A 26,306-nucleotide genomic window follows, 5' to 3' on the forward strand; every position below is an offset into this window, starting at 1 on the left:
GGTTTGACCTTGGCCAATAGAGGTAGCTGAAAAAAACTAGCTTTCACCACACTGTCAATTTGTTTATCAAATTTCAGACTACTATCAAAAGACACACCGAGATTTCTGATAGTCGGTTTAAGCTTCGAAATTAGCATATTAGGGTTAGAGGTTGCAGACTCACCAAATAAAATATATTCAGTCTTATCTTCATTCAAATTAAGGAAATTTTGCTCTAACCATAATTTAATGTCATCAATGCAATCAATTAGCGACCCGAATGCATCAGTGTTTGTTGGACTCATAGGCAAATAAATTTGCAAGTCATCTGTATAGCAGTGATAAGCAATGTTATGCCTGGCTATGATGGACCCAAGAGGCAGCATGTAGAGTGAAAATAAAACCGGTCCGAGAATAGAGCCTTGTGGCACCCCACAGGAGAGAGAAGTAGTAGAGCAGGATGAGTTTTCAATTACTACAGAAAAGGTTCTGCTTGTCAAATATGACGAGAACCACTGAAACGCAGTACCCTTAATGCCAACATAGTGATTAAGGCGAGACAGAAGGATTGCATAGTCCACTGTATCAAAGGCAGCCGTGAGATCGAGGAGCACTAAAATAACAGGGCTCTTGACATCCACAAACTGGGCAATATCGTTGTGCACCTTTAACAGTGCAGACTCAGTACTATATTGCGATCTAAATCCTGATTGAAATTTCTCAAACAAAGAGATTTTCTAAAAAAGATTGTAATTGTATAAAAACAACTTTTTCTAACACTTTTGAGAGAAAAGGCAGGTGAGAAACTGGTCTGAAATTAGACAAAACCTAGGGATCCAGGTTTGGTTTTTAAAGAAAAGGCCTAACCACAGCATGTTTGAACACAGCAGGGACAGATCCTGAGCTAAGACATTTATTAATAAAAACCAACAGGAAAGGCCCAACTGTGGTAAAACCTCTTTTAACAATTTAGTTGGAACAAAGTCCAAGGGGCAATTTTCAATTTTCATTTTATGCACTACTTCATTAAAAAATGATAGTGAGACTGGTTCAAACTGTTCAAACACAGCAGAATGTGCTGCAGTGACAACTGAATCAGTTACAGAACTATTAGTCGTGAGTTGTCTGACAGACTCCACTTTATTAATAAAAAAGTGAAGAAAATTCTCACAAGTGGAGACTGAGGCATCTGTCAGAGAACGAGTATGTGGTTTTACAACAGAATTTATTGTATTAAACATCACCCTTGGACAATTGCCACTATTAATGATGATATTTGACAAATATTTAGATTTTGCCTCCTTTACAGCACTTTGATAATCAAAAAGACAGCCCCTTAATATTTCCAAAGACACATGTAATTTGTCCTCCTTCCATCTCCGCTCTGCCTGTCTACAACGCTGCCTAAGGGTGCGGATGGCATAATTTATCCAGGGATCTGCCCTTAACTTAGGAGATCTATGTTTGTAAGGAGCAATAACGTCTAAAATTTCAAAACAGGTGGAATTAAAAGATGAAAGCAGGCCGTCGGGGCATATAGAAGAGACAGATTCACTAAGGGCATAAAGTTCAGAGTCCATAAAAGCAGCAGAAATTTCTTCAGCTGTTGAGGAAGTGAGAATACGATGATAATATGGCGAAGCAATAGACCTGCTGGCTATTGAAGACGGGACTGGAAATTCAACAATAATGGGGAAATGATCTAAGATCAGTAAGGGAGATGGAGAGCCCATGAGAAATAATAAGGTCCAAAGTGTGTCCAATAAGATGTGTGGGTCGATCCACCAATTGATGTAAATGGAAAGATGACAAAAGTCGTTTAAAATCAGTGGCCAACTGATCAGACGGACAACAAACATGGATATTAAAATCACCACAAGTAAAAAGTTGGTCATACTTTGGGACAACATCAGCTAAAAATTCGGAAAACTCTTAAATAAAATTCTTGTTGTATTTAGGTGGACGATAAACAACAGCACAACACAGGGAGTGTCAACTCAATTAAAAATAGCTGTAGCTCAAAACAATAATAATCATTTATAGATAAAAATCGACATTTAAAATTGTCTTTAAAAACAGTAACCACGCCTCCTCTGCGCCCCGACACTTGCGGGGAGCTGAAAAAACCGCACCGAGGTGGGAGGAGCTCTGTAAAGGCACTGTTGTCACCTGGTTTAACCCAGGTTTCCGTCAACAAAAGAAAATCCAAAGAGTGAGAAATAAAAAAATCTTTCGGAATGAAAGTTTTGTTAGTTAGCGATCTAGTGTTGATCAAAGCAACATGTAATGTGTTGAGGCCAGCCTGCTGGGAGATAACGTTACGTGCAAGTGGGCGAAGATTCTCCTTTGCGGAATGCTGTTTGCAGATCCTTACGGGCCGTCGGCAAGCATGTGTATACTCAGCATCAGGAAAAATGGGTTGAAGCCACCGGTAGCAGTATTCTGAGGAACACTTCACAGCGCACATGGATATTAAAATCACCTCAAATAAAAAGTTGGTCATACTTTGGGACAACATCAGCTAAAAATTCGGAAAACTCTTAAATAAAATTCTTGTTGTATTTAGGTGGACGATAAACAACAGCACAACACAGGGAGTGTCAACTCAGTTAAAAATAGCTGGAGCTCAAAACAATAATAATCATTTATAGATAAAAATCGACATTTAAAATTGTCTTTAAAAACAGTAACCACGCCTCCTCCGCGCCCCGACACTCGCGGGGAGCTGAAAAAACCTCACCGAGGTGGGAGGAGCTCTGTAAAGGCACTGTTGTCACCTGGTTTAACCCAGGTTTCCGTCAACAAAAGAAAATCCAAAGAGTGAGAAATAAAAAAATCTTTCAAAATGAAAGTTTTGTTAGTTAGCGATCTAGTGTTGATCAAAGCAACACGTAATGTGTTAAGGCCAGACTGCTGGGAGATAACGTTACGTGCAAGCGGGCGAAGATTCTCCTTTACAGAATGCCGTTTGCAGATCCTTACGGGCCGTCGGCAAGCATGTGTATACTCAGCATCAGGAAAAATGGGTTGAAGCCACCGGTAGCAATATTCTGAGGAACACTTCACAGCGCAACCGTCGTACTCTCTCGAGAGCGCCGTGAGACTGCAAGGATCCGATGCCGAAGTCAGAGTCAGGTAGGCTCTTCTTAATCTGACAAGTCTACCGTCTCTCCGCCCACGCTGTCTGCTGCGCTTTCTGTAGCGGTTGATGGCAGGTAACAAGCAGGGCACATGCCACAGGTGCGAAGGTACGGATGACAGTAATGGTGGCGGCATCTTAGACTGTCCACTAGAGCCACGAGTTGTAGGTTTAACCACATAATCCCTTATATTCAGAAGAGTCTGGCGATCATATACTAACAGTGGTGACACATACTGTGCAAAATGTGACAAAATTACCAAACACAATAACACACAGAGCAGAGGAAGACGGCCAGCCAAACACAGCAGCGCCATCTTAACTTCAACTCAAGACTCATATAAAAAAACATGCATTTGATTTCATTTCAAACACACTTTTCAGTCAATATAATTTATTACAATTTCAATACACTGGCTGTAATAATAATGCTAATTACCATCACCAATAGAGAAAGGGGAACTTTTTTACACCACTATTAACTTTTATAAAATATATTGCAGTGCATATTTGATAAAGTAGTAATTTGAAAATCTCACCTGACTGACTGCAGCAATCCCGGTCAACATAGATGACCTCAGGCTCTGGCTCGCCAGCATTCTGGTTGCGTCTGTTCAGAACCTGGCCGAGCTCATTGCCAATGTTGGTCATCCATGCAGCCGTGTCCCCAATGCCACCAGCCAATTTTTTGGTGATCTGAAAAACAAACAGAAGGAAAAATAAAGACATTCTCACAAGCTTAATTATACATTTCTTTGATTTGTTATGGTACATTACAATATATATAACACAAATGCACATTTTTCATCATTATGTTGAAATTCTTTCTGGCTGAAAATAAACCTCATGCTGAAACCTTCATGTATTGTACATTCTTCGTAGCATCCATCTTCAGGATTCGGCCATAGGTGGAGATAATCACGCCCCTTATCATGGCTGAGGATGTTGTTGGAGTGGACAGTCTCTAACCACTGGGTGAGTGGAAGTAGTCTGAAGGGTGCGGGTACATAGAAGGCAGGTGCCGTTGCAGATTGGACCAGGGTAACCTTTCACAAATGATGCTCACAGTCAGAGATGTACTGGATGGTGCGTCGTGCCCACTCCTCACTGTGGACTTCCTCTACTGCTGACTGGAAGTAGGAGGAACTGTTACCACTGGTCCTTGGCCTGAGGAAAGTCACACATTTCCTGTCCAGGGTCAGCACCGCTGGAAACTTGGTCCTGTGTGCCACATCCAGTTGTGAAAGGATGTCCTGGCTCCATGGGCATACTGGCAACCTGCATGCACTGCAGAGTGATAGTACCCACCCACAAGGTAATAGCGGCTATCCATGTTGATCACCTCCCTGACCTTCGGGTAGATTCCTGAATGCTGCATCATCTGGCCACACTGTGGGCATTTCAGAGGAATGCCCCACATCCTCATTGGTGTGGATGTATATAAATAAAGACTCACATCAAATATACAAAAGCAGACATGTTGAGTGGTGAAATATGTTTTAGGTTAATAGTTTTCTGCAGTAAATATGTTCCTACTTGCAAAAAATTGCAAATAGCTTTTGATGTATAATTATAAAAACTGTTTTTATATAAAGTAAGAAAGGGAAGTTTCAGATTTGTTGTGTTGTTCAGTTAATAATTTCGTTTTTATGTTTAGTAATAAAGTGTTGTTAATGGTTGAGTGGATGCAAGTGGGTCGACTGAGCTGCAAGGAACATAGGGTTCTAGGAGATAGGGGCTCACAGTGGTGTTGAAAGAGAGAGATGTGCTTCAGATTCTTTTATGCACTGCTTCTGCTTTGTGACACAGAACATTGAGAGAACGCCTGAGGTCAGCAAAAGGTAGTACATTTGACACTGGACCTCCTTCAGGACTTGTTTGCAGTGTCCTTGCACTCTCCAATATCCTACCCGACCCCCCCCCAGGGGCCTCGTCGAACCGAATCGATACTGACCACGAGCTTTATGACTCCACCCCTTTGTTGCCAAGATACCCATAATTCTCTTTCCCTAGGGGTTCAGGAAAGCATCACACAGTCTTCTTTAAGTAAAGAGAGAGCAGTGAATAAGGCTTCTCGTACACACTGCTAACTGGTTTCGTAGACACACCACGCAGCCATCGGTGCCATAAGACTGATTACACTGCAGTTTGAAGCTTATTACCACCCTGTCGTTCCACGTCCACATGGGTGCAGATGAGAGGTCGCGACCTTCGCCACCATTCTTTCGCAGAGGCAATATTGTAGCCTATGAGGTTTATCCGAGGCGCGATCATTGCTGGTTGAAAACTTTACCCAATACCCCGCCAGGATGACTTGAAATACAGTCAGCCTTGGCAATTTTTGCCAGCTTCTGTGGAAGCTTACAATCTTGTTGACAAAAAAGAGGTTTCGCTTCTTCACTGTATTGCCTTCTCTTTGGTGGAAAAAGGCAGATTCTGAAGAAAGCACGCAAAGCACAATGGATCTGCAGTCCATCTACTTAACCGCTCGGCCACCTCGTCACCCTGCGTGACTCCATTTTTTAATACACCTGATTCAGATCATCAGCTTGTTTGTAGAGCACTCAATGAACTGAACGTGTCACATAAGGAAGGTGCCCTAAAAGTAAAAACCACTGTTAACAGCAAGGAACGACGAGGATGGGATTCGAACCCACGCGTGCAGAGCACAATGGATTAGCAGTCCATCGCCTTAACCACTCGGCCACCTCGTCACGTGTTTGCTTTCATCTGCTGAAATCTGCACTGTCGTTTTTTTTCCTGCAGCTCCTTTTAGCACAATGGTGTTGAAGCTCATCCTTAAACCCAAAGTATACTTTATATTTGTATATGTACAGTACGCTAGCGTATACGTACAGTTGTACGCGTAGAATTTTTAAAGTATATTCCACTTGTTTGCTGTAGGTCGACAGGTGCGCTCTAGAAAGTTTCATCCTTGTCCAGCATCTGCTGCACTTTTTTTTCAGCGTTTATGACTGATAGGACTTTGTACTCTTAGAAACTAAAGTTGCTGCTGTCTCTTGACCCCCCTCAGAGACAAGCGCTTGCCAGTGCAGGCGTCCGTTGTTCTAGTCTCCATCACTTTGTTGTTTTTGCTTTTAGTGGCACTGGGCACTCTTCAAATGCTAAAGGCATGTAACGACGAGGATGGGATTCGAACCCACGCGTGCAGAGCACAATGGATTAGCAGTCCATCGCCTTAACCACTCGGCCACCTCGTCCCACGTGCTGTGCCGCTCTCTTTAGCATGACAGAGACCAGGTTCAGCATAACGTGTTGTAAATGGTTGAGTGGATGCAAGTGGGTCGACTGAGCTGCAAGGAACATAGGGTTCTAGGAGATAGGGGCTCACAGTGGTGTTGAAAGAGAGAGATGTGCTTCAGATTCTTTTATGCACTGCTTCTGCTTTGTGACACAGAACATTGGAGAGAACGCCTGAGGTCAGCAAAAGGTAGTACATTTGACACTGGACCTCCTTCAGGACTTGTTTTGCAGTGTCCTTGCACTCTCCAATATCCTACCCGACCCCCCCCCAGGGGCCTCGTCGAACCGAATCGATACTGACCACGAGCTTTATGACTCCACCCCTTTGTTGCCAAGATACCCATAATTCTCTTTCCCTAGGGGTTCAGGAAAGCATCACACAGTCTTCTTTAAGTAAAGAGACGAGAGCAGTGAATAAGGCTTCTCGTACACACTGCTAACTGGTTTCGTACACACACCACGCCGCCATCGTGCTGCCATAAGACTGGTTTCTGCAGTTTAGACACACCACTGTCGTTTCCACAGTCCACATGGGTGCAGGTGAGGGTCGACTGAGCGCCACCATTAAGACTGCAATATTTACACTGCAGTTTTATCCGAGGCGCGACCATTGCTGGTTGTTTTTATGCACGCTGTCCCCATGCCAGAGGTGAGAGAAATACTGAGTCAGCCTTGGCCACCATTTTTTGCCAGCTTCAATAGCTTGCAATCTGTGTTGCACAAATGAGGTTTCACTGTATTGCCTTCTCTTTGGTCGATACTGAAAAAGGCAGATTCTGAAGAAAGCAGGCTTGCACCATGGATCGTTGGTGTAACTTTCACCGCATCACCCAAGCACTCGTCAGCACACCGTCTTCTTTTTTGAAATAGGCTGAAATACACACTGCTGTGTTTGTAGAGCACTCAATGCAGCCTTGGCATAATTTGGTGCACTAAAAGTGGAGCTTACAATCTTGTTGACAAAGAGGTTTCGCTTCTTCAGGAGCACAATGGATTGCCTTCCTTTCTTTTGGTGGAAAAAGGCAGATTCTGAAGAAAGCACGCAGGCGCATCATTGCTGTTTGATCTGCTTGAAACCCAATACCCCCCCGCCAGCCACCTCGAAATACACCCTGCCTGACTCCATTTTTTGCCATACTTCTGATTCAGATTACAGCTTGTTTGAGAGCACTCAATGAACTGAACGTCTTCACTGGAAGGTGCCCTAAAAGTAAAAACCATTCTGAAGAAAACAGCACAATGGATCTGCAGTCCATCTACTGACCGCTCCACTCGTCACCCTGCGTGACTCGATTTTTTTAATACACGCACACAATTCAGCAGATCATCATTTTTTGTAGAGCACTCCATCGTACTCCTCAATGAACTGAACGTGTCACATAAGGAAGGTGCCCTAAAAGTAAAAACCACTGAGCAAGGAACGACTGATGTTTTTTTTCCTGCAGAGCTCAATTTTAGCACCATGCCTTGCATTGATCGGCCACCTCCTTACGTGTTTGCTTTCATCTGTATACTTTACTGTTGTATATTTTACAGTACAGCTAGCCTTTTAGCACAATGGCATTGTACATCCTTAAACCCAAAGTATAATTTTATAAGTATATGTACACTTGTTTGCTGTAGCGTCGTACAGTTGTACGCTCTAGAAATTTTCATCCTATTCCACTTGCTTTGCTTTTCGACAGGTGCGCTAGTTTTGAGTTTCAATCCTAGTCCAGCTCTGCTGCACTTTTTTCAGCGTTTATGACTGATAGGACTTTGTACTCTTGAAACTAAAGTTGCTGCTGTCTCTTGACCCCCCCTCAGAGACAAGCGCTTGCCAGTGCAGGCGTCCGTTGTTCTAGTCTCCATCACTTTGTTGTTGTTGCTTTTAGTGGCACTGGGCACTCTTCAAACGCTAAAGGCATGTAACGACGAGGATGGGATTCGAACCCACGCGTGCAGAGCACAATGGATTAGCAGTCCATCGCCTTAACCACTCGGCCACCTCGTCCCACGTGCTGTGCCGCTCTCTTTAGCATGACAGAGACCAGGTTCAGCATAACGTGTTGTAAATGGTTGAGTGGATGCAAGTGGGTCGACTGAGCTGCAAGGAACATAGGGTTCTAGGAGATAGGGGCTCACAGTGGTGTTGAAAGAGAGAGATGTGCTTCAGATTCTTTTATGCACTGCTTCTGCTTTGTGACACAGAACATTGAGAGAACGCCTGAGGTCAGCAAAAGGTAGTACATTTGACACTGGACCTCCTTCAGGACTTGTTTGCAGTGTCCTTGCACTCTCCAATATCCTACCCGACCCCCCCCCAGGGGCCTCGTCGAACCGAATCGATACTGACCACGAGCTTTATGACTCCACCCCTTTGTTGCCAAGATACCCATAATTCTCTTTCCCTAGGGGTTCAGGAAAGCATCACACAGTCTTCTTTAAGTAAAGAGAGAGCAGTGAATAAGGCTTCTCGTACACACTGCTAACTGGTTTCGTAGACACACCACGCAGCCATCGGTGCCATAAGACTGATTACACTGCAGTTTGAAGCTTATTACCACCCTGTCGTTCCACGTCCACATGGGTGCAGGTGAGAGGTCGCGACCTTCGCCACCATTCTTTCGCAGAGGCAATATTGTAGCCTATGAGGTTTATCCGAGGCGCGATCATTGCTGGTTGAAAACTTTACCCAATACCCCGCCAGGATGACTTGAAATACAGTCAGCCTTGGCAATTTTTGCCAGCTTCTGTGGAAGCTTTCAATCTTGTTGACAAAAAAGAGGTTTCGCTTCTTCACTGTATTGCCTTCTCTTTGGTGGAAAAAGGCAGATTCTGAAGAAAGCACGCAAAGCACAATGGATCTGCAGTCCATCTACTTAACCGCTCAGCCACCTCGTCACCCTGCGTGACTCCATTTTTTTAATACACCTGATTCAGATCATCAGCTTGTTTGTAGAGCACTCAATGAACTGAACGTGTCACAAAAGGAAGGTGCCCTAAAAGTAAAAACCACTGTTAACAGCAAGGAACGACGAGGATGGGATTCGAACCCACGCGTGCAGAGCACAATGGATTAGCAGTCCATCGCCTTAACCACTCGGCCACCTCGTCACGTGTTTGCTTTCATCTGCTGAAATCTGCACTGTCTTTTTTTTTCCTGCAGCTCCTTTTAGCACAATGGCATTGAAGCTCATCCTTAAACCCAAAGTATACTTTATATTTGTATATGTACAGTACGCTAGCGTATACGTACAGTTGTACGCGTAGAATTTTTAAAGTATATTCCACTTGTTTGCTGTAGGTCGACAGGTGCGCTCTAGAAAGTTTCATCCTTGTCCAGCATCTGCTGCACTTTTTTTTCAGCGTTTATGACTGATAGGACTTTGTACTCTTAGAAACTAAAGTTGCTGCTGTCTCTTGACCCCCCTCAGAGACAAGCGCTTGCCAGTGCAGGCGTCCGTTGTTCTAGTCTCCATCACTTTGTTGTTGTTGCTTTTAGTGGCACTGGGCACTCTTCAAACGCTAAAGGCATGTAACGACGAGGATGGGATTCGAACCCACGCGTGCAGAGCACAATGGATTAGCAGTCCATCGCCTTAACCACTCGGCCACCTCGTCCCACGTGCTGTGCCGCTCTCTTTAGCATGACAGAGACCAGGTTCAGCATAACGTGTTGTAAATGGTTGAGTGGATGCAAGTGGGTCGACTGAGCTGCAAGGAACATAGGGTTCTAGGAGATAGGGGCTCACAGTGGTGTTGAAAGAGAGAGATGTGCTTCAGATTCTTTTATGCACTGCACTGCTTCTGCTTTGTGACACAGAACATTGAGAGAACGCCTGAGGTCAGCAAAAGGTAGTACATTTGACACTGGACCTCCTTCAGGACTTGTTTGCAGTGTCCTTGCACTCTCCAATATCCTACCCTACCCGACCCCCCCCCAGGGGCCTCGTCGAACCGAATCGATACTGACCACGAGCTTTATGACTCCACCCCTTTGTTGCCAAGATACCCATAATTCTCTTTCCCTAGGGGTTCAGGAAAGCATCACACAGTCTTCTTTAAGTAAAGAGAGAGCAGTGAATAAGGCTTCTCGTACACACTGCTAACTGGTTTCGTAGACACACCACGCAGCCATCGGTGCCATAAGACTGATTACACTGCAGTTTGAAGCTTATTACCACCCTGTCGTTCCACGTCCACATGGGTGCAGGTGAGAGGTCGCGACCTTCGCCACCATTCTTTCGCAGAGGCAATATTGTAGCCTATGAGGTTTATCCGAGGCGCGATCATTGCTGTTGAAAACTTTACCCAATACCCCGCCAGGATGACTTGAAATACAGTCAGCCTTGGCAATTTTTGCCAGCTTCTGTGGAAGCTTACAATCTTGTTGACAAAAAAAGAGGTTTCTCTTCTTCACTGTATTGCCTTCTCTTTGGTGGAAAAAGGCAGATTCTGAAGAAAGCACGCAAAGCACAATGGATCTGCAGTCCATCTACTTAACCGCTCAGCCACCTCGTCACCCTGCGTGACTCCATTTTTTTAATACACCTGATTCAGATCATCAGCTTGTTTGTAGAGCACTCAATGAACTGAACGTGTCACATAAGGAAGGTGCCCTAAAAGTAAAAACCACTGTTAACAGCAAGGAACGACGAGGATGGGATTCGAACCCACGCGTGCAGAGCACAATGGATTAGCAGTCCATCGCCTTAACCACTCGGCCACCTCGTCACGTGTTTGCTTTCATCTGCTGAAATCTGCACTGTCTTTTTTTTTTCCTGCAGCTCCTTTTAGCACAATGGCATTGAAGCTCATCCTTAAACCCAAAGTATACTTTATATTTGTATATGTACAGTACGCTAGCGTATACGTACAGTTGTACGCGTAGAATTTTTAAAGTATATTCCACTTGTTTGCTGTAGGTCGACAGGTGCGCTCTAGAAAGTTTCATCCTTGTCCAGCATCTGCTGCACTTTTTTTTCAGCGTTTATGACTGATAGGACTTTGTACTCTTAGAAACTAAAAGTTGCTGCTGTCTCTTGACCCCCCTCAGAGACAAGCGCTTGCCAGTGCAGGCGTCCGTTGTTCTAGTCTCCATCACTTTGTTGTTTTTGCTTTTAGTGGCACTGGGCACTCTTCAAATGCTAAAGGCATGTAACGACGAGGATGGGATTCGATCCCACGCGTGCAGAGCACAATGGATTAGCAGTCCATCGCCTTAACCACTCGGCCACCTCGTCCCACGTGCTGTGCCGCTCTCTTTAGCATGACAGAGACCAGGTTCAGCATAACGTGTTGTAAATGGTTGAGTGGATGCAAGTGGGTCGACTGAGCTGCAAGGAACATAGGGTTCTAGGAGATAGGGGCTCACAGTGGTGTTGAAAGAGAGAGATGTGCTTTAGATTCTTTTATGCACTGCTTCTGCTTTGTGACACAGAACATTGAGAGAACGCCTGAGGTCAGCAAAAGGTAGTACATTTGACACTGGACCTCCTTCAGGACTTGTTTGCAGTGTCCTTGCACTCTCCAATATCCTACCCGACCCCCCCCCCAGGGGCCTCGTCGAACCGAATCGATACTGACCACGAGCTTTATGACTCCACCCCTTTGTTGCCAAGATACCCATAATTCTCTTTCCCTAGGGGTTCAGGAAAGCATCACACAGTCTTCTTTAAGTAAAGAGAGAGCAGTGAATAAGGCTTCTCGTACACACTGCTAACTGGTTTCGTAGACACACCACGCAGCCATCGGTGCCATAAGACTGATTACACTGCAGTTTGAAGCTTATTACCACCCTGTCGTTCCACGTCCACATGGGTGCAGGTGAGAGGTCGCGACCTTCGCCACCATTCTTTCGCAGAGGCAATATTGTAGCCTATGAGGTTTATCCGAGGCGCGATCATTGCTGGTTGAAAACTTTACCCAATACCCCGCCAGGATGACTTGAAATACAGTCAGCCTTGGCAATTTTTGCCAGCTTCTGTGGAAGCTTACAATCTTGTTGACAAAAAAAAGAGGTTTCGCTTCTTCACTGTATTGCCTTCTCTTTGGTGGAAAAAGGCAGATTCTGAAGAAAGCACGCAAAGCACAATGGATCTGCAGTCCATCTACTTAACCGCTCGGCCACCTCGTCACCCTGTGTGACTCCATTTTTTAATACACCTGATTCAGATCATCAGCTTGTTTGTAGAGCACTCAATGAACTGAACGTGTCACATAAGGAAGGTGCCCTAAAAGTAAAAACCACTGTTAACAGCAAGGAACGACGAGGATGGGATTCGAACTCACGCGTGCAGAGCACAATGGATTAGCAGTCCATCGCCTTAACCACTCGGCCACCTCGTCACGTGTTTGCTTTCATCTGCTGAAATCTGCACTGTTTTTTTTTCCTGCAGCTCCTTTTAGCACAATGGCATTGAAGCTCATCCTTAAACCCAAAGTATACTTTATATTTGTATATGTACAGTACGCTAGCGTATACGTACAGTTGTACGCGTAGAATTTTTAAAGTATATTCCACTTGTTTGCTGTAGGTCGACAGGTGCGCTCTAGAAAGTTTCATCCTTGTCCAGCATCTGCTGCACTTTTTTTTCAGCGTTTATGACTGATAGGACTTTGTACTCTTAGAAACTAAAGTTGCTGCTGTCTCGTGACCCCCCTCAGACAAGCGCTTGCCAGTGCAGGCGTCCGTTGTTCTAGTCTCCATCACTTTGTTGTTGTTGCTTTTAGTGGCACTGGGCACTCTTCAAATGCTAAAGGCATGTAACGACGAGGATGGGATTCGAACCCACGCGTGCAGAGCACAATGGATTAGCAGTCCATCGCCTTAACCACTCGGCCACCTCGTCCCACGTGCTGTGCCGCTCTCTTTAGCATGACAGAGACCAGGTTCAGCATAACGTGTTGTAAATGGTTGAGTGGATGCAAGTGGGTCGACTGAGCTGCAAGGAACATAGGGTTCTAGGAGATAGGGGCTCACAGTGGTGTTGAAAGAGAGAGATGTGCTTCAGATTCTTTTATGCACTGCTTCTGCTTTGTGACACAGAACATTGAGAGAACGCCTGAGGTCAGCAAAAGGTAGTACATTTGACACTGGACCTCCTTCAGGACTTGTTTGCAGTGTCCTTGCACTCTCCAATATCCTACCCGACCCCCCCCCCCAGGGGCCTCGTCGAACCGAATCGATACTGACCACGAGCTTTATGACTCCACCCCTTTGTTGCCAAGATACCCATAATTCTCTTTCCCTAGGGGTTCAGGAAAGCATCACCACAGTCTTCTTTAAGTAAAGAGAGAGCAGTGAATAAGGCTTCTCGTACACACTGCTAACTGGTTTCGTAGACACACACACCACGCAGCCATCGGTGCCATAAGACTGATTACACTGCAGTTTGAAGCTTATTACCACCCTGTCGTTCCACGTCCACATGGGTGCAGGTGAGAGGTCGCGACCTTCGCCACCATTCTTTCGCAGTGGCAATATTGTAGCCTATGAGGTTTATCCGAGGCGCGATCATTGCTGGTTGAAAACTTTACCCAATACCCCGCCAGGATGACTTGAAATACAGTCAGCCTTGGCAATTTTTGCCAGCTTCTGTGGAAGGCTTACAATCTTGTTGACAAAAAAGAGGTTTCGCTTCTTCACTGTATTGCCTTCTCTTTGGTGGAAAAATGCAGATTCTGAAGAAAGCACGCAAAGCACAATGGATCTGCAGTCCATCTACTTAACCGCTCAGCCACCTCGTCACCCTGCGTGACTCCATTTTTTTAATACATGATTCAGATCATCAGCTTGTTTGTAGAGCACTCAATGAACTGAACGTGTCACATAAGGAAGGTGCCCTAAAAGTAAAAACCACTGTTAACAGCAAGGAACGACGAGGATGGGATTCGAACCCACGCGTGCAGAGCACAATGGATTAGCAGTCCATCGCCTTAACCACTCGGCCACCTCGTCACGTGTTTGCTTTCATCTGCTGAAATCTGCACTGTCGTTTTTTTCCTGCAGCTCCTTTTACCACAATGGTGTTGAAGCTCATCCTTAAACCCAAAGTATAATTTATATTTGTATATGTACAGTACGCTAGCGTATACGTACAGTTGTACGCGTAGAATTTTTAAAGTATATTCCACTTGTTTGCTGTAGGTCGACAGGTGCGCTCTAGAAAGTTTCATCCTTGTCCAGCATCTGCTGCACTTTTTTTTCAGGCGTTTATGACTGATAGGACTTTGTACTCTTAGAAACTAAAGTTGCTGCTGTCTCTCTTGACCCCCCTCAGAGACAAGCGCTTGCCAGTGCAGGCGTCCGTTGTTCTAGTCTCCATCACTTTGTTGTTGTTGCTTTTAGTGGCACTGGGCACTCTTCAAACGCTAAAGGTATGTAACGACGAGGATGGGATTCGAACCCACGCGTGCAGAGCACAATGGATTAGCAGTCCATCGCCTTAACCACTCGGCCACCTCGTCCCACGTGCTGTGCCGCTCTCTTTAGCATGACAGAGACCAGGTTCAGCATAACGTGTTGTAAATGGTTGAGTGGATGCAAGTGGGTCGACTGAGCTGCAAGGAACATAGGGTTCTAGGAGATAGGGGCTCACAGTGGTGTTGAAAGAGAGAGATGTGCTTCAGATTCTTTTATGCACTGCTTCTGCTTTGTGACACAGAACATTGAGAGAACGCCTGAGGTCAGCAAAAGGTAGTACATTTGACACTGGACCTCCTTCAGGACTTGTTTGCAGTGTCCTTGCACTCTCCAATATCCTACCCGACCCCCCCCCCCCCAGGGGCCTCGTCGAACCGAATCGATACTGACCACGAGCTTTATGACTCCACCCCTTTGTTGCCAAGATACACATAATTCTCTTTCCCTAGGGGTTCAGGAAAGCATCACACAGTCTTCTTTAAGTAAAGAGAGAGCAGTGAATAAGGCTTCTCGTACACACTGCTAACTGGTTTCGTAGACACACCACGCAGCCATCGGTGCCATAAGACTGATTACACTGCAGTTTGAAGCTTATTACCACCCTGTCGTTCCACGTCCACATGGGTGCAGGTGAGAGGTCGCGACCTTCGCCACCATTCTTTCGCAGAGGCAATATTGTAGCCTATGAGGTTTATCCGAGGCGCGATCATTGCTGGTTGAAAACTTTACCCAATACCCCGCCAGGATGACTTGAAATACAGTCAGCCTTGGCAATTTTTGCCAGCTTCTGTGGAAGCTTACAATCTTGTTGACAAAAAAGAGGTTTCGCTTCTTCACTGTATGTATTGCCTTCTCTTTGGGTGGAAAAAGGCAGATTCTGAAGAAAGCACGCAAAGCACAATGGATCTGCAGTCCATCTACTTAACCGCTCGGCCACCTCGTCACCCTGCGTGACTCCATTTTTTTTTAATACACCTGATTCAGATCATCAGCTTGTTTGTAGAGCACTCAATGAACTGAACGTGTCACAAAAGGAAGGTGCCCTAAAAGTAAAAACCACTGTTAACAGCAAGGAACGACGAGGATGGGATTCGAACCCACGCGTGCAGAGCACAATGGATTAGCAGTCCATCGCCTTAACCACTCGGCCACCTCGTCACGTGTTTGCTTTCATCTGCTGAAATCTGCACTGTCGTTTTTTTTTCCTGCAGCTCCTTTTAGCACAATGGCATTGAAGCTCATCCTTAAACCCAAAGTATACTTTATATTTGTATATGTACAGTACGCTAGCGTATACGTACAGTTGTACGCGTAGAATTTTTAAAGTATATTCCACTTGTTTGCTGTAGGGTCGACAGGTGCCGCTCTAGAAAGTTTCATCCTTGTCCAGCATCTGCTGCACTTTTTTTTTTCAGCGTTTATGACTGATAGGACTTTGTACTCTTAGAAACTAAAGTTGCTGCTGTCTCGTGACCCCCCTCAGACAAGCGCTTGCCAGTGCAGGCGTCCGTTGTTTTTGTTGTTGTTGCTTTTAGTGGCACTGGGCACTCTTCAAACGCTAAAGGCATGTAACGACGAGGATGGGATTCGAACCCACGCGTGCAGAGCACAATGGATTAGCAGTCCATCGCCTTAACCACTCGGCCACCTCGTCCCACGTGCTGTGCCGCTCTCTTTAGCATGACAGAGACCAGGTTCAGCATAACGTGTTGTAAATGGTTGAGTGGATGCAAGTGGGTCGACTGAGCTGCAAGGAACATAGGGTTCTAGGAGATAGGGGCTCACAGTGGTGTTGAAAGAGAGAGATGTGCTTCATATTCTTTTATGCACTGCTTCTGCTTTGTGACACAGAACATTGAGAGAACGCCTGAGGTCAGCAAAAGGTAGTACATTTGACACTGGACCTCCTTCAGGACTTGTTTGCAGTGTCCTTGCACTCTCCAATATCCTACCCGACCCCCCCCCCCCAGGGGCCTCGTCGAACCGAATCGATACTGACCACGAGCTTTATGACTCCACCCCTTTGTTGCCAAGATACCCATAATTCTCTTTCCCTAGGGGTTCAGGAAAGCATCACACAGTCTTCTTTAAGTAAAGAGAGAGCAGTGAATAAGGCTTCTCGTACACACTGCTAACTGGTTTCGTAGACACACCACGCAGCCATCGGTGCCATAAGACTGATTACACTGCAGTTTGAAGCTTATTACCACCCTGTCGTTCCACGTCCACATGGGTGCAGGTGAGAGGTCGCGACCTTCGCCACCATTCTTTCGCAGAGGCAATATTGTAGCCTATGAGGTTTATCCGAGGCGCGATCATTGCTGGTTGAAAACTTTACTTTACCAATACCCCGCCAGGATGACTTGAAATACAGTCAGCCTTGGCAATTTTTGCCAGCTTCTGTGGAAGCTTACAATCTTGTTGACAAAAAAGAGGTTTCGCTTCTTCACTGTATTGCCTTCTCTTTGGTGGAAAAAGGCAGATTCTGAAGAAAGCACGCAAAGCACAATGGATCTGCAGTCCATCTACTTAACCGCTCGGCCACCTCGTCACCCTGCGTGACTCCATTTTTTAATACACCTGATTCAGATCATCAGCTTGTTTGTAGAGCACTCAATGAACTGAACGTGTCACATAAGGAAGGTGCCCTAAAAGTAAAAACCACTGTTAACAGCAAGGAACGACGAGGATGGGATTCGAACCCACGCGTGCAGAGCACAATGGATTAGCAGTCCATCGCCTTAACCACTCGGCCACCTCGTCACGTGTTTGCTTTCATCTGCTGAAATCCCAATACCCCGCCAGGATGACTTGAAATACAGTCAGCCTTGGCAATTTTTGCCAGCTTCTGTGGAAGCTTACAATCTTGTTGACAAAAAAGAGGTTTCGCTTCTTCACTGTATTGCCTTCTCTTTGGTGGAAAAAGGCAGATTCTGAAGAAAGCACGCAAAGCACAATGGATCTGCAGTCCATCTACTTAACCGCTCGGCCACCTCGTCACCCTGCGTGACTCCATTTTTTTAATACACCTGATTCAGATCATCAGCTTGTTTGTAGAGCACTCAATGAACTGAACGTGTCACATAAGGAAGGTGCCCTAAAAGTAAAAACCACTGTTAACAGCAAGGAACGACGAGGATGGGATTCGAACCCACGCGTGCAGAGAACAATGGATTAGCAGTCCATCGCCTTAACCACTCGGCCACCTCGTCACGTGTTTGCTTTCATCTGCTGAAATCTGCACTGTCGTTTTTTTTTCCTGCAGCTCCTTTTAGCACAATGGCATTGAAGCTCATCCTTAAACCCAAAGTATACTTTACTTATTATTTTTATATGTACAGTACGCTAGCGTATACGTACAGTTGTACGCGTAGAATTTTTAAAGTATATTCCACTTGTTTGCTGTAGGTCGACAGGTGCGCTCTAGAAAGTTTCATCCTTGTCCAGCATCTGCTGCACCTTTTTTTTCAGCGTTTATGACTGATAGGACTTTGTACTCTTAGAAACTAAAGTTGCTGCTGTCTCGTGACCCCCCTCAGACAAGCGCTTGCCAGTGCAGGCGTCCGTTGTTCTAGTCTCCATCACTTTGTTGTTGTTGCTTTTAGTGGCACTGGGCACTCTTCAAATGCTAAAGGCATGTAACGACGAGGATGGGATTTGAACCCACGCGTGCAGAGCACAATGGATTAGCAGTCCATCGCCTTAACCACTCGGCCACCTCGTCCCACGTGCTGTGCCGCTCTCTTTAGCATGACAGAGACCAGGTTCAGCATAACGTGTTGTAAATGGTTGAGTGGATGCAAGTGGGTCGACTGAGCTGAAGGAACATAGGGTTCTAGGAGATAGGGGCTCACAGTGGTGTTGAAAGAGAGAGATGTGCTTCAGATTCTTTTATGCACTGCTTCTGCTTTGTGACACAGAACATTGAGAGAACGCCTGAGGTCAGCAAAAGGTAGTACATTTGACACTGGACCTCCTTCAGGACTTGTTTGCAGTGTCCTTGCACTCTCCAATATCCTACCCCCCCCCCCCCAGGGGCCTCGTCGAACCGAATCGATACTGACCACGAGCTTTATGACTCCACCCCTTTGTTGCCAAGATACCCATAATTCTCTTTCCCTAGGGGTTCAGGAAAGCATCACACAGTCTTCTTTAAGTAAAGAGAGAGCAGTGAATAAGGCTTCTCGTACACACTGCTAACTGGTTTCGTAGACACACCACGCAGCCATCGGTGCCATAAGACGGATTACACTGCAGTTTGAAGCTTATTACCACCCTGTCGTTCCACGTCCACATGGGTGCAGGTGAGAGGTCGCGACCTTCGCCACCATTCTTTCGCAGTGGCAATATTGTAGCCTATGAGGTTTAGCCGAGGCGCGATCATTGCTGGTTGAAAACTTTACCCAATACCCCGCCAGGATGACTTGAAATACAGTCAGCCTTGGCAGTTTTTGCCAGCTTCTGTGGAAGCTTATAATCTTGTTGACAAAAAAGAGGTTTCGCTTCTTCACTGTATTGCCTTCTCTTTGGTGGAAAAAGGCAGATTCTGAAGAAAGCACGCAAAGCACAATGGATCTGCAGTCCATCTACTTAACCGCTCAGCCACCTCGTCACCCTGCGTGACTCCATTTTTTTAATACACCTGATTCAGATCATCAGCTTGTTTGTAGAGCACTCAATGAACTGAACGTGTCACATAAGGAAGGTGCCCTAAAAGTAAAAACCACTGTTAACAGCAAGGAACGACGAGGATGGGATTCGAACCCACGCGTGCAGAGCACAATGGATTAGCAGTCCATCGCCTTAACCACTCGGCCACCTCGTCACGTGTTTGCTTTCATCTGCTGAAATCTGCACTGTCTTTTTTTTTCCTGCAGCTCCTTTTAGCACAATGGCATTGAAGCTCATCCTTAAACCCAAAGTATACTTTATATTTGTATATGTACAGTACGCTAGCGTATACGTACAGTTGTACGCGTAGAATTTTTAAAGTATATTCCACTTGTTTGCTGTAGGTCGACAGGTGCGCTCTAGAAAGTTTCATCCTTGTCCAGCATCTGCTGCACTTTTTTTTCAGCGTTTATGACTGATAGGACTTTGTACTCTTAGAAACTAAAGTTGCTGCTGTCTCTTGACCACCCCCCTCAGAGACAAGCGCTTGCCAGTGCAGGCGTCCGTTGTTCTAGTCTCCATCACTTTGTTGTTGTTGCTTTTAGTGGCACTGGGCACTCTTCAAATGCTAAAGGTATGTAACGACGAGGATGGGATTCGAACCCACGCGTGCAGAGCACAATGGATTAGCAGTCCATCGCCTTAACCACTCGGCCACCTCGTCCCACGTGCTGTGCCGCTCTCTTTAGCATGACAGAGACCAGGTTCAGCATAACGTGTTGTAAATGGTTGAGTGGATGCAAGTGGGTCGACTGAGCTGCAAGGAACATAGGGTTCTAGGAGATAGGGGCTCACAGTGGTGTTGAAAGAGAGAGATGTGCTTCAGATTCTTTTATGCACTGCTTCTGCTTTGTGACACAGAACATTGAGAGAACGCCTGAGGTCAGCAAAAGGTAGTACATTTGACACTGGACCTCCTTCAGGACTTGTTTGCAGTGTCCTTGCACTCTCCAATATCCTACCCGACCCCCCCCCCATGGGCCTCGTCGAACCGAATCGATACTGACCACGAGCTTTATGACTCCACCCCTTTGTTGCCAAGATACCCATAATTCTCTTTCCCTAGGGGTTCAGGAAAGCATCACACAGTCTTCTTTAAGTAAAGAGAGAGCAGTGAATAAGGCTTCTCGTACACACTGCTAACTGGTTTTTAGTAGACACACCACGCAGCCATCGGTGCCATAAGACTGATTACACTGCAGTTTGAAGCTTATTACCACCCTGTCGTTCCACGTCCACATGGGTGCAGGTGAGAGGTCGCGACCTTCGCCACCATTCTTTCGCAGAGGCAATATTGTAGCCTATGAGGTTTATCCGAGGCGCGATCATTGCTGGTTGAAAACTTTACCCAATACCCCGCCAGGATGACTTGAAATACAGTCAGCCTTGGCAATTTTTGCCAGCTTCTGTGGAAGCTTACAATCTTGTTGACAAAAAAGAGGTTTCGCTTCTTCACTGTATTGCCTTCTCTTTGGTGGAAAAAGGCAGATTCTGAAGAAAGCACGCAAAGCACAATGGATCTGCAGTCCATCTACTTAACCGCTCAGCCACCTCGTCACCCTGCGTGACTCCCTTTTTTTTAATACACCTGATTCAGATCATCAGCTTGTTTGTAGAGCACTCAATGAACTGAACGTGTCACATAAGGAAGGTGCCCTAAAAGTAAAAACCACTGTTAACAGCAAGGAACGACGAGGATGGGATTCGAACCCACGCGTGCAGAGCACAATGGATTAGCAGTCCATCGCCTTAACCACTCGGCCACCTCGTCACCGTGTTTGCTTTCATCTGCTGAAATCTGCACTGTCTTTTTTTTTCCTGCAGCTCCTTTTAGCACAATGGCGTTGAAGCTCATCCTTAAACCCAAAGTATACTTTATATTTGTATATGTACAGTACGCTAGCGTATACGTACAGTTGTACGCGTAGAATTTTTAAAGTATATTCCACTTGTTTGCTGTAGGTCGACAGGTGCGCTCTAGAAAGTTTCATCCTTGTCCAGCATCTGCTGCACTTTTTTTTCAGCGTTTATGACTGATAGGACTTTGTACTCTTAGAAACTAAAGTTGCTGCTGTCTCTTGACCCCCCTCAGAGACAAGCGCTTGCCAGTGCAGGCGTCCGTTGTTCTAGTCTCCATCACTTTGTTGTTTTTGCTTTTAGTGGCACTGGGCACTCTTCAAACGCTAAAGGTATGTAACGACGAGGATGGGATTCGAACCCACGCGTGCAGAGCACAATGGATTAGCAGTCCATCGCCCTAACCACTCGGCCACCTCGTCCCACGTGCTGTGCCGCTCTCTTTAGCATGACAGAGACCAGGTTCAGCATAACGTGTTGTAAATGGTTGAGTGGATGCAAGTGGGTCGACTGAGCTGCAAGGAACATAGGGTTCTAGGAGATAGGGGCTCACAGTGGTGTTGAAAGAGAGAGATGTGCTTCAGATTCTTTTATGCACTGCTTCTGCTTTGTGACACAGAACATTGAGAGAACGCCTGAGGTCAGCAAAAGGTAGTACATTTGACACTGGACCTCCTTCAGGACTTGTTTGCAGTGTCCTTGCACTCTCCAATATCCTACCCAACCCCCCCCCCCCAGGGGCCTCGTCGAACCGAATCGATACTGACCACGAGCTTTATGACTCCACCCCTTTTGTTGCCAAGATACCCATAATTCTCTTTCCCTAGGGGTTCAGGAAAGCATCACACAGTCTTCTTTAAGTAAAGAGAGAGCAGTGAATAAGGCTTCTCGTACACACTGCTAACTGGTTTCGTAGACACACCACGCAGCCATCGGTGCCATAAGACTGATTACACTGCAGTTTGAAGCTTATTACCACCCTGTCGTTCCACATCCACATGGGTGCAGGTGAGAGGTCGCAACCTTCGCCACCATTCTTTCGCAGAGGCAATATTGTAGCCTATGAGGTTTATCCGAGGCGCGATCATTGCTGGTTGAAAACTTTACCCAATACCCCGCCAGGATGACTTGAAATACAGTCAGCCTTGGCAATTTTTGCCAGCTTCTGTGGAAGCTTACAATCTTGTTGACAAAAAAGAGGTTTCGCTTCTTCACTGTATTGCCTTCTCTTTGGTGGAAAAAGGCAGATTCTGAAGAAAGCACGCAAAGCACAATGGATCTGCAGTCCATCTACTTAACCGCTCAGCCAGCCACCTCGTCACCCTGCGTGACTCCATTTTTTTAATACACCTGATTCAGATCATCAGCTTGTTTGTAGAGCACTCAATGAACTGAACGTGTCACATAAGGAAGGTGCCCTAAAAGTAAAAACCACTGTTAACAGCAAGGGACGACGAGGATGGGATTCGAACCCACGCGTGCAGAGCACAATGGATTAGCAGTCCATCGCCTTAACCACTCGGCCACCTCGTCACGTGTTTGCTTTCATCTGCTGAAATCTGCACTGTCGTTTTTTTCCTGCAGCTCCTTTTAGCACAATGGCGTTGAAGCTCATCCTTAAACCCAAAGTATACTTTATATTTGTATATGCACAGTACGCTAGCGTATACGTACAGTTGTACGTGTAGAATTTTTAAAGTATATTCCACTTGTTTGCTGTAGGTCGACAGGTGCGCTCTAGAAAGTTTCATCCTTGTCCAGCATCTGCTGCACTTTTTTTTCAGCGTTTATGACTGATAGGACTTTGTACTCTTAGAAACTAAAGTTGCTGCTGTCTCTTGACCCCCCTCAGAGACAAGCGCTTGCCAGTGCAGGCGTCCGTTGTTCTAGTCTCCATCACTTTGTTGTTGTTGCTTTTAGTGGCACTGGGCACTCTTCAAACGCTAAAGGTATGTAACGACGAGGATGGGATTCGAACCCACGCGTGCAGAGCACAATGGATTAGCAGTCCATCGCCTTAACCACTCGGCCACCTCGTCCCACGTGCTGTGCCGCTCTCTTTAGCATGACAGAGACCAGGTTCAGCATAACGTGTTGTAAATGGTTGAGTGGATGCAAGTGGGTCGACTGAGCTGCAAGGAACATAGGGTTCTAGGAGATAGGGGCTCACAGTGGTGTTGAAAGAGAGAGATGTGCTTCAGATTCTTTTATGCACTGCTTCTGCTTTGTGACACAGAACATTGAGAGAACGCCTTAGGTCAGCAAAAGGTAGTACATTTGACACTGGACCTCCTTCAGGACTTGTTTGCAGTGTCCTTGCACTCTCCAATATCCTACCCGACCCCCCCCCAGGGGCCTCGTCGAACCGAATCGATACTGACCACGAGCTTTATGACTCCACCCCTTTGTTGCCAAGATACACATAATTCTCTTTCCCTAGGGGTTCAGGAAAGCATCACACAGTCTTCTTTAAGTAAAGGAGAGAGCAGTGAATAAGGCTTCTCGTACACACTGCTAACTGGTTTCGTAGACACACCACGCAGCCATCGGTGCCATAAGACTGATTACACTGCAGTTTGAAGCTTATTACCACCCTGTCGTTCCACATCCACATGGGTGCAGGTGAGAGGTCGCGACCTTCGCCACCATTCTTTCGCATAGGCAATATTGTAGCCTATGAGGTTTATCCGAGGCGCGATCATTGCTGGTTGAAAACTTTACCCAATACCCCGCCAGGATGACTTGAAATACAGTCAGCCTTGGCAATTTTTGCCAGCTTCTGTGGAGAAGCTTACAATCTTGTTGACAAAAAAGAGGTTTCGCTTCTTCACTGTATTGCCTTCTCTTTGGTGGAAAAAGGCAGATTCTGAAGAAAGCACGCAAAGCACAATGGATCTGCAGTCCATCTACTTAACCGCTCAGCCACCTCGTCACCCTGCGTGACTCCATTTTTTTAATACACCTGATTCAGATCATCAGCTTGTTTGTAGAGCACTCAATGAACTGAACGTGTCACATAAGGAAGGTGCCCTAAAAGTAAAAACCACTGTTAACAGCAAGGAACGACGAGGATGGGATTCGAACCCACGCGTGCAGAGCACAATGGATTAGCAGTCCATCGCCTTAACCACTCGGCCACCTCGTCACGTGTTTGCTTTCATCTGCTGAAATCTGCACTGTCGTTTTTTTCCTGCAGCTCCTTTTAGCACAATGGCATTGAAGCTAATCATTAAACACAAAGTATAATTTATATTTGTATATGTACAGTACGCTAGCGTATACGTACAGTTGTACGCGTAGAATTTTTAAAGTATATTCCACTTGTTTGCTGTAGGTCGACAGGTGCGCTCTAGAAAGTTTCATCCTTGTCCAGCATCTGCTGCACTTTTTTTTCAGCGTTTATGACTGATAGGACTTTGTACTCTTAGAAACTAAAGTTGCTGCTGTCTCTTGACCCCCCTCAGAGACAAGCGCTTGCCAGTGCAGGCGTCCGTTGTTCTAGTCTCCATCACTTTGTTGTTGTTGCTTTTAGTGGCACTGGGCACTCTTCAAACGCTAAAGGTATGTAACGACGAGGATGGGATTCGAACCCACGCGTGCAGAGCACAATGGATTAGCAGTCCATCGCCTTAACCACTCGGCCACCTCGTCCCACGTGCTGTGCCGCTCTCTTTAGCATGACAGAGACCAGGTTCAGCATAACGTGTTGTAAATGGTTGAGTGGATGCAAGTGGGTCGACTGAGCTGCAAGGAACATAGGGTTCTAGGAGATAGGGGCTCACAGTGGTGTTGAAAGAGAGAGATGTGCTTCAGATTCTTTTATGCACTGCTTCTGCTTTGTGACACAGAACATTGAGAGAATGCCTGAGGTCAGCAAAAGGTAGTACATTTGACACTGGACCTCCTTCAGGACTTGTTTGCAGTGTCCTTGCACTCTCCAATATCCTACCCGACCCCCCCCCCAGGGGCCTCGTCGAACCGAATCGATACTGACCACGAGCTTTATGACTCCACCCCTTTGTTGCCAAGATACCCATAATTCTCTTTCCCTAGGGGTTCAGGAAAGCATCACACAGTCTTCTTTAAGTAAAGAGAGAGCAGTGAATAAGGCTTCTCGTACACACTGCTAACTGGTTTCGTAGACACACCACGCAGCCATCGGTGCCATAAGACTGATTACACTTCAGTTTGAAGCTTATTACCACCCTGTCGTTCCACGTCCACATGGGTGCAGATGAGAGGTCGCGACCTTCGCCACCATTCTTTCGCAGAGGCAATATTGTAGCCTATGAGGTTTATCCGAGGCGCGATCATTGCTGGTTGAAAACTTTACCCAATACCCCGCCAGGATGACTTGAAATACAGTCAGCCTTGGCAATTTTTGCCAGCTTCTGTGGAAGGCTTACAATCTTGTTGACAAAAAAGAGGTTTCGCTTCTTCACTGTATTGCCTTCTCTTTGGTGGAAAAAGGCAGATTCTGAAGAAAGCACGCAAAGCACAATGGATCTGCAGTCCATCTACTTAACCGCTCAGCCACCTCGTCACCCTGCGTGACTCCATTTTTTTAATACACCTGATTCAGATCATCAGCTTGTTTGTAGAGCACTCAATGAACTGAACGTGTCACATAAGGAAGGTGCCCTAAAAGTAAAAACCACTGTTAACAGCAAGGAACGACGAGGATGGGATTCGAACCCACGCGTGCAGAGCACAATGGATTAGCAGTCCATCGCCTTAACCACTCGGCCACCTCGTCACGTGTTTGCTTTCATCTGCTGAAATCTGCACTGTCGTTTTTTTCCTGCAGCTCCTTTTAGCACAATGGCATTGAAGCTCATCCTTAAACCCAATGTATACTTTATATTTGTATATGTACAGTACGCTAGCGTATACGTACAGTTGTACGCGTAGAATTTTTAAAGTATATTCCACTTGTTTGCTGTAGGTCGACAGGTGCGCTCTAGAAAGTTTCATCCTTGTCCAGCATCT

At 45.9% G+C, this 26,306-nt stretch overlaps 36 non-coding genes across 36 annotated transcripts; 12 read left to right on the forward strand and 24 right to left on the reverse strand.

Moving 5' to 3' along the window:
• Positions 1 to 5,337: 5,337 nt before the first annotated feature.
• Positions 5,338 to 5,478, forward strand: LOC122146732. The gene has a single exon (XR_006161253.1). It is a non-coding gene; the product is annotated as a U4 spliceosomal RNA (small nuclear RNA).
• A 272-nt stretch (positions 5,479 to 5,750) lies between these two features.
• trnas-gcu lies at positions 5,751 to 5,832 on the reverse strand. The gene has a single exon. It is a non-coding gene; the product is annotated as a tRNA-Ser (tRNA).
• A 425-nt stretch (positions 5,833 to 6,257) lies between these two features.
• trnas-gcu lies at positions 6,258 to 6,339 on the reverse strand. The gene has a single exon. It is a non-coding gene; the product is annotated as a tRNA-Ser (tRNA).
• Positions 6,340 to 8,293: 1,954 nt separating this feature from the next.
• trnas-gcu lies at positions 8,294 to 8,375 on the reverse strand. Its single transcript has one exon. It is a non-coding gene; the product is annotated as a tRNA-Ser (tRNA).
• A 607-nt stretch (positions 8,376 to 8,982) lies between these two features.
• On the forward strand, positions 8,983 to 9,123 carry LOC122146733. The gene has a single exon (XR_006161254.1). It is a non-coding gene; the product is annotated as a U4 spliceosomal RNA (small nuclear RNA).
• Positions 9,124 to 9,396: 273 nt separating this feature from the next.
• Positions 9,397 to 9,478, reverse strand: trnas-gcu. Its single transcript has one exon. It is a non-coding gene; the product is annotated as a tRNA-Ser (tRNA).
• A 425-nt stretch (positions 9,479 to 9,903) lies between these two features.
• Positions 9,904 to 9,985, reverse strand: trnas-gcu. Its single transcript has one exon. It is a non-coding gene; the product is annotated as a tRNA-Ser (tRNA).
• A 617-nt stretch (positions 9,986 to 10,602) lies between these two features.
• Positions 10,603 to 10,742, forward strand: LOC122146744. Its single transcript, XR_006161265.1, has one exon. It is a non-coding gene; the product is annotated as a U4 spliceosomal RNA (small nuclear RNA).
• A 274-nt stretch (positions 10,743 to 11,016) lies between these two features.
• Positions 11,017 to 11,098, reverse strand: trnas-gcu. The gene has a single exon. It is a non-coding gene; the product is annotated as a tRNA-Ser (tRNA).
• Positions 11,099 to 11,525: 427 nt separating this feature from the next.
• trnas-gcu lies at positions 11,526 to 11,607 on the reverse strand. Its single transcript has one exon. It is a non-coding gene; the product is annotated as a tRNA-Ser (tRNA).
• A 608-nt stretch (positions 11,608 to 12,215) lies between these two features.
• LOC122146734 lies at positions 12,216 to 12,356 on the forward strand. The gene has a single exon (XR_006161255.1). It is a non-coding gene; the product is annotated as a U4 spliceosomal RNA (small nuclear RNA).
• Positions 12,357 to 12,630: 274 nt separating this feature from the next.
• Positions 12,631 to 12,712, reverse strand: trnas-gcu. Its single transcript has one exon. It is a non-coding gene; the product is annotated as a tRNA-Ser (tRNA).
• Positions 12,713 to 13,133: 421 nt separating this feature from the next.
• On the reverse strand, positions 13,134 to 13,215 carry trnas-gcu. The gene has a single exon. It is a non-coding gene; the product is annotated as a tRNA-Ser (tRNA).
• Positions 13,216 to 13,829: 614 nt separating this feature from the next.
• LOC122146731 lies at positions 13,830 to 13,970 on the forward strand. The gene has a single exon (XR_006161252.1). It is a non-coding gene; the product is annotated as a U4 spliceosomal RNA (small nuclear RNA).
• A 272-nt stretch (positions 13,971 to 14,242) lies between these two features.
• Positions 14,243 to 14,324, reverse strand: trnas-gcu. The gene has a single exon. It is a non-coding gene; the product is annotated as a tRNA-Ser (tRNA).
• Positions 14,325 to 14,751: 427 nt separating this feature from the next.
• Positions 14,752 to 14,833, reverse strand: trnas-gcu. Its single transcript has one exon. It is a non-coding gene; the product is annotated as a tRNA-Ser (tRNA).
• A 611-nt stretch (positions 14,834 to 15,444) lies between these two features.
• LOC122146735 lies at positions 15,445 to 15,585 on the forward strand. Its single transcript, XR_006161256.1, has one exon. It is a non-coding gene; the product is annotated as a U4 spliceosomal RNA (small nuclear RNA).
• A 280-nt stretch (positions 15,586 to 15,865) lies between these two features.
• trnas-gcu lies at positions 15,866 to 15,947 on the reverse strand. The gene has a single exon. It is a non-coding gene; the product is annotated as a tRNA-Ser (tRNA).
• Positions 15,948 to 16,361: 414 nt separating this feature from the next.
• On the reverse strand, positions 16,362 to 16,443 carry trnas-gcu. Its single transcript has one exon. It is a non-coding gene; the product is annotated as a tRNA-Ser (tRNA).
• A 610-nt stretch (positions 16,444 to 17,053) lies between these two features.
• LOC122146739 lies at positions 17,054 to 17,198 on the forward strand. Its single transcript, XR_006161261.1, has one exon. It is a non-coding gene; the product is annotated as a U4 spliceosomal RNA (small nuclear RNA).
• Positions 17,199 to 17,470: 272 nt separating this feature from the next.
• On the reverse strand, positions 17,471 to 17,552 carry trnas-gcu. Its single transcript has one exon. It is a non-coding gene; the product is annotated as a tRNA-Ser (tRNA).
• A 367-nt stretch (positions 17,553 to 17,919) lies between these two features.
• Positions 17,920 to 18,001, reverse strand: trnas-gcu. Its single transcript has one exon. It is a non-coding gene; the product is annotated as a tRNA-Ser (tRNA).
• Positions 18,002 to 18,431: 430 nt separating this feature from the next.
• Positions 18,432 to 18,513, reverse strand: trnas-gcu. Its single transcript has one exon. It is a non-coding gene; the product is annotated as a tRNA-Ser (tRNA).
• A 605-nt stretch (positions 18,514 to 19,118) lies between these two features.
• On the forward strand, positions 19,119 to 19,259 carry LOC122146742. Its single transcript, XR_006161263.1, has one exon. It is a non-coding gene; the product is annotated as a U4 spliceosomal RNA (small nuclear RNA).
• A 273-nt stretch (positions 19,260 to 19,532) lies between these two features.
• On the reverse strand, positions 19,533 to 19,614 carry trnas-gcu. Its single transcript has one exon. It is a non-coding gene; the product is annotated as a tRNA-Ser (tRNA).
• Positions 19,615 to 20,042: 428 nt separating this feature from the next.
• trnas-gcu lies at positions 20,043 to 20,124 on the reverse strand. Its single transcript has one exon. It is a non-coding gene; the product is annotated as a tRNA-Ser (tRNA).
• Positions 20,125 to 20,734: 610 nt separating this feature from the next.
• On the forward strand, positions 20,735 to 20,875 carry LOC122146736. Its single transcript, XR_006161258.1, has one exon. It is a non-coding gene; the product is annotated as a U4 spliceosomal RNA (small nuclear RNA).
• A 274-nt stretch (positions 20,876 to 21,149) lies between these two features.
• trnas-gcu lies at positions 21,150 to 21,231 on the reverse strand. The gene has a single exon. It is a non-coding gene; the product is annotated as a tRNA-Ser (tRNA).
• A 426-nt stretch (positions 21,232 to 21,657) lies between these two features.
• On the reverse strand, positions 21,658 to 21,739 carry trnas-gcu. Its single transcript has one exon. It is a non-coding gene; the product is annotated as a tRNA-Ser (tRNA).
• A 611-nt stretch (positions 21,740 to 22,350) lies between these two features.
• On the forward strand, positions 22,351 to 22,491 carry LOC122146737. Its single transcript, XR_006161259.1, has one exon. It is a non-coding gene; the product is annotated as a U4 spliceosomal RNA (small nuclear RNA).
• A 277-nt stretch (positions 22,492 to 22,768) lies between these two features.
• trnas-gcu lies at positions 22,769 to 22,850 on the reverse strand. Its single transcript has one exon. It is a non-coding gene; the product is annotated as a tRNA-Ser (tRNA).
• Positions 22,851 to 23,274: 424 nt separating this feature from the next.
• trnas-gcu lies at positions 23,275 to 23,356 on the reverse strand. Its single transcript has one exon. It is a non-coding gene; the product is annotated as a tRNA-Ser (tRNA).
• A 608-nt stretch (positions 23,357 to 23,964) lies between these two features.
• On the forward strand, positions 23,965 to 24,107 carry LOC122146743. The gene has a single exon (XR_006161264.1). It is a non-coding gene; the product is annotated as a U4 spliceosomal RNA (small nuclear RNA).
• A 273-nt stretch (positions 24,108 to 24,380) lies between these two features.
• trnas-gcu lies at positions 24,381 to 24,462 on the reverse strand. The gene has a single exon. It is a non-coding gene; the product is annotated as a tRNA-Ser (tRNA).
• Positions 24,463 to 24,886: 424 nt separating this feature from the next.
• Positions 24,887 to 24,968, reverse strand: trnas-gcu. Its single transcript has one exon. It is a non-coding gene; the product is annotated as a tRNA-Ser (tRNA).
• Positions 24,969 to 25,576: 608 nt separating this feature from the next.
• LOC122146738 lies at positions 25,577 to 25,717 on the forward strand. Its single transcript, XR_006161260.1, has one exon. It is a non-coding gene; the product is annotated as a U4 spliceosomal RNA (small nuclear RNA).
• The last annotated feature ends 589 nt before the right edge of the window (positions 25,718 to 26,306 follow it).

This window comes from Cyprinus carpio, chromosome A11 (assembly GCF_018340385.1).
Source record: "Cyprinus carpio isolate SPL01 chromosome A11, ASM1834038v1, whole genome shotgun sequence".
In the NCBI taxonomy this organism is placed as follows: Eukaryota; Metazoa; Chordata; class Actinopteri; order Cypriniformes; family Cyprinidae; genus Cyprinus; species Cyprinus carpio.